Raw genomic sequence first — 5,670 nt, 5'->3', positions numbered from 1 at the left:
CGACTGTCTCTATTTGTGGGAGCCTTGGGGTGTACCTTTCCCCTACTTCTCCTGGATGTGCTGGTTTATTGTCTTATTTTGCCTTCCCCCTCTTCTCGGGAGTCAAGGGCAGTTGACAGTGGAGAGCTACTGGACCCCGCCCTGGGACCTGCAGCAAGCCCCTCCGCTCTGTGGCCCAGATGGCTTGTGAAGGGCTGGGCCAAGGGCGCGCTCTGACCCTTTGCTTCCTCTAGTGCTACTGCAAATGCGGCTCCCAGGGCCAGGGCCCTTTCCCGGTCCACGATGCCCAGCCTGCAAGTACGTATTAACAAGCGGTTCACGTCTCTGAAGGCTTCTGCTTTCGTTCCCCGAAGACTGAGCCGCCCTCAGACAGGGCCTGGAAGGTACTTCTCCGGCACAGCATGAACTTGGAACATGGTCATTTCGGTCCTTGAAGGCTGTGGCCTGGGCTTGTCGTCCCACCGTGGTCCATCTCTGCCTATGTGCTTCGCTGTAGCTACCTCGGCTCAGCTGGCAGGGAATGGTTTAAACTGCTCACGGTCCCTTGCTGAAAGAACAGGGCGAAAGCTCCAAGACATGTTTCCTTAAATTCCTGTCAAGCCTGGGAGCCACTACCCACCACCCCTTGCCCCCAGCCCACCCACACCAACCCTGGAGCCAAGGCAGCTTCTCCACTATGCTTTGGGTTTTCACTGAACAAAGAGTTATTTGTTGCAAATTTATACTTCTTCCCTAATCCACCAAACTAGAAATCTGTCCCAGCCCCGTGTAAACAACTGCTCTCAGCCTTTGGTTCACCAGATTTCCTTCAAAGCCCCAGAAGCTGAAGCGAGAACATTGGCTCTGCTTGCTCATGCTAAAATGCTCCTCATCCTTCGCTTCCTGCCGCTCCGGATTTAGCATCTCCCATTCTCTCGGGCTCTCTGTGAAAAGCGTCCGCACCTTCCTGTGCATCTCCGCGCTGTTCTAATTAACTGTGCCGCAGCGACGCCACACCAAAGCGCCTCGCATCCCCACGCAGCTGTGGCGTGTCCGCGTCCAGGATGCAATGCCTTCCGACGGACTGCCACAAGCCGTGGACAAAGCCTCCTTACAGGCAGCACCCCCGCCCCAATACCTCTTGGCAATGGGAGCTAACTTTCCCGCTTTCTGGCAGTGGTTGTTTTTCCTAGCTTTAGTTTCATGACCTGTTCATCTTGGTCTCCTTTCCATCCTCAGCACACACACCCCGCCCCGGTCCTTTTCCTTAGGGTCCCAGGTGATAAAGCCAACCTCACCTGTTGTTTTTAACCAGTCTCCTCCCGGGGATGCTCCCTAGCGTGATTCCCACACCACTTCCGCTCCTGCACTGCATACAATTTGCAAGCAGGAACCAGCAGCAAGCTGGCTCCAGGGTTGGTGTGGGCTGGGGCAAGGGGTGGTGGGTAGCGGCTCCCAGGCTTGACAGATGCTATTCCTACCCACACATAGTTGGCTACCAGTAAAAAGTGAAGTCCCCTGCCGACATTCTTGTCTTTCTCTTCCAGAGACTAGCTGGCTGTGCTTGCTCCCTGTTTGGTGGGGACAATTGTGTCTGTGTGTGTTCCTCATTCTCCATTCCCATTCTACCCCATTCATCGACAGCACCATGGTGATACATGCAGAGGTGTTTCTTCAGAACATATTTGAAGGGGCTCGCTCTTTCCTAGAGATTCTATTTCCAAGCTTTTTTTTTTTTTAATATTTATTTGAAAGAATTACACAGAAAGAGGAGAGGCGGAGAGGCGGAGAGAGAGAGAGAGAGAGAGAGAGAGAGAGAGAGAGTCTTCCGTCCAATGGTTCACTCCCCAGTTGGCTGCAACAGGGTGGAGCTGCGCCTATTCGAAGCCAAGAGCCAGGAGCTTCCTCCCGGTCTCCCACGCGGGTGCAGGGGCCTAAGGACCTGGGCCATCCTCCACTGCTTTCCCAGGCCACAGCAGAGCCGGACCGGAAGCGGAACTGCTGGGTCTCAAACCAGAGCCCATATGGTGTGCCAGTGCTTCAGGCCAGGGTGTTAACCTGCTGCACCACAGTGCTCGCCCCATAGTTTTTGTTTTCTTAAGATGTATTTGAGAGGCAGTTAGAGGGAGAGAGATCCTCCATCCACTGGTTCACTCCCCAAATGGCAGCAGTGGCTGGAGCTGAGCTGATCCAGAGCCAGGAGCCAGGAGCTTCTTTCAGGTCTCCCACATGGATGCAGGGACCCAAACACTTGGGTCATCTTCTACTGCTTTCTGAGACCATTAGCAGGGAGCTGGATCAGAAGTGGAGCAGGCAGGACTCGAAACAACATACATATGGGATGCTGGCATCACAGGTGGCTGTCTAACCCACTACACCACAACAGGGGCCCCCAACTTTGACTGTTCAACTACACTCGGATTATTTCAGTAGGCAAGCCAAAATAACTTCCTTAACAAGGCACTCTTACAGATCAGTCTGAAAAGTGCCAGTACTTCCAAGGGAAACAATCTGAATGAGCAACTTGGAAAAATATTAATGTCCAATGAGCACTAAGAAAATATATTTTTCACTTATCAGTCTATTAAAAAAAAAAAAAAACTAGGCAGCATTAAGCAGGGAAACTGGTGTTCCCAAGTGGGAAACATTAATTGGTCCTTTTATGGATGGCATTATTCAACAAACTCAACTCCTAAACAACTCCATCCTAAATTGAATGCAGCTTTGATTAAAATGGTGGCGGGTGACTGCCTTAAATACCCTTCAGTAAGAACCTGATAAAATCGTGGTTTATCTGTACAAAGAAATACTGAATTTCAAGGAATGTGACCTCATCAATTTTGAGACACCCCATTATTCTACATTGAGAAAAAAAAAGCTAAACTGTAATATGTCATTAATTTCTGTGATACACATTTTCTTCACATTTTAATATGCCTGGAATTTGGCTGTGTCTTAGAACTCAGTTTAAAAAAAAAGTATGCTGTGTAGTTTTTCTAAATAGATGCCAATATTTAATGTGAAAATGATGTGTTACAAAAAGGTTAATGAGGAACCATCTCACTTTTATAAATCATTGCAGAAAGAAAAACAGGAACTGGAAATAACAGTCACCAAAGTACTTCTCTCTAGATTAGGCTGTTTTAAAATTTTATTTTTGCAACTCTAACATTTATTTGAAGGGACAGTGACAGAGAATGAGACAGAGAGAAATATCTTCCAAATCACCACATAGCCAGGGCTAAGCCAGGCAGAACAGAAGCGGAGAATTCTATGCTGGTCTCCTACATGGGTGTCAGGGGCCCAGCTGAGGCCTTGGGCCATCAACTGCTGCCTTCCCAGATGCACTGGATGTAAGCAGCTGCACTGAAGTGTGGAGTAGCTGGGACTCAAACCAGGCACTTTGATAGGGAATGTGTGTGTCCCAAATGGCAGCATAAAACCCCTGTGCCATGCCAGCCCCTACAATTTTTTTTTTAATAAAAAGGTATATTTATATTTGAAAGGCACACTTAAAAGAGAGACAAAATTGTCCATCGCTGGTTCACTGTACAAATGGCCGCAATGGCCAGAGCTGGGTGGGTCTGCGAAGCCAGGAGCCAGGAGTTTCTTCTGAGTCTCCCAAGCTCTTGGACCATCTGCTGCTTTCCCAGGTGCAATAGCAGGGAGCTGGATCAGAAGTAGAGCACCTGGAATCAAACTATGCCCATACGGGATGCCAGCACCACTTACCCGCTACACCACAGGGGTGCCCCCCCCCCCCAAATTCACTTATAAATCCATTGAAGTACAACTAATTTCCTGTCAAAAAGCTGGGATGGTAGATCTAGAGACACTATAGACATTTCTTGTGGCTAATCTTTCTTTCACCTTTTACCATGTGTCTGGCACTTTCCTCAAACTTTAATATTCCTGTCAGACGGCAAAGTACATGACCCAACCAGGAGAGGTGGGGTTGAAGAGCTCACGGTTATAATGGAGGTAATGTGAATCTTTGAAACTGTCTTTACCTAACAAGTCAATTTGTGCCAAATCCCCGTTCTATCTAGGGATTATTAACAATCAAGAGCATCTTCTGTGCGGGGTCTCTCTCTTTGATTCACCCTCTTGCCATGTGACGGTTTGCCATGCCTGGGGATTCTCCAACGCCCACCAGCAAGCATGAACTCAACAAATGCAGCTACCTGAACTTAACTTACCAGTGTTCAGAACCAGGAGTCAAACAAGCCTCTTATCCTTATAGAGGAGTCCCAGGTATTGCTGTAGCACTAGAAAACAAGATTAACACATCTACCACATTACTTACTACATGCACTTTCCAGTGCTGGTTAGTGTAGGTGTATCACCATTTTAGCTAAGGAAACTGAAGTCACCAGTATCAGACAATTTCAGAGCTTAACTTTAACCTCTCCAATTCCATTCTATGCAAATGACTGCTCTACAAACTTACATCAATAGGCATTTTAACTGTACTTGAATATACCTGTAATCCTATAAAATCTTTGAAATGTAAGCCAAAAAATTACAATGCAGTGAAAACCTGGTGCTTCCATATTTCTAGTTCATTCTTGTTTCTTCAGTAATCGATCTAAACTGGCTATCTAAATCCTGCAATAAATGCCACTCCCAAGAAAGTATAAAGGACACTGACATTCAGTATTTAAAACTGTATATCGCGCCTTTGGACAGAAGGGTAACCAGAATATGCTCTAACCTCACCAGAATAGCTTATAACTCAGGACAACATTGACACAGCGGTTGTCACTTATGGTGCCAGCATCCCACATGGGTGCGTTTTGAGACCCAGCTGCTCCACTTCTCATCCAGCTCCCTGCTCCTGTGCCTGGGGAAACAGCTGAAGTTGGCCCAAGTACTTGGGCCCCTCCAACACACATGGGAAAAGTGAATGGAGTTGGGATTCCTGGCTTTGACCTGGCTCAGCCCACACCATTGTAGCTTTTCAGGGAGTGAACCAGCAGATGGAAGTTTTCTCCCAAACGCTGCCTTTCAAATAATCTTACAGTTCTGACTTCACCCAACTTACCTGATTGTTTTCTGTAAACATAAAGGCTATTTCTTAAACAAAAAAGGCTGAACCTGAGTCAGTATTGATTTATGTAAGTTGTGAAGACAGAAATGCATTTTCTTTCATTCTATGGCAATTGGTTCCATACTTTGCTGCTTTGTAAATGTACATGTGTCAAAACCATTCTAAAGTTGGTCCAGAGACTTCAATCATCTCTTTAAAAACACACTTTTTATATGCTACTGAGAGATCCTTTTGGTCAAGTCTCCTGCCTACGGAACAATGTCAGATGAGGTTTGAAATACCTTCTTTCTCCTGTTTCATTTTACAACCTGCAGGTAATATGGACCCAAGGAATCATTATAAAGATTCTTAGTAAACTGTTCCCCAAAGCCCTGAACTGTAACCAAGAGGAAATACCCACCCTCAAAAGCATTTTTGCTGTTGGATGAAAATTATTACAATTATTACCAAAAACACTTGTTCCTTTAACAGTCTCACTTCACTTGCTAAAATCGCAATTACATTTGTATTAACTCGGGTACACATGACTTTCGTGGCCTGAGGATATTTTTCTGTGTGGCTCAAACCAAGGAGCCAGGAGATAATCTTCCCCACCCACCTTGCATTTCTCTCTCTCAAGGTGAAAATAGGACTTTCCAAGA

The sequence above is a fragment of the Oryctolagus cuniculus genome, chromosome 7 (genome assembly GCF_964237555.1).
Source record: "Oryctolagus cuniculus chromosome 7, mOryCun1.1, whole genome shotgun sequence".
Lineage (NCBI taxonomy): Eukaryota > Metazoa > Chordata > Mammalia > Lagomorpha > Leporidae > Oryctolagus > Oryctolagus cuniculus.
This window is presented reverse-complemented; position numbering follows the sequence as displayed.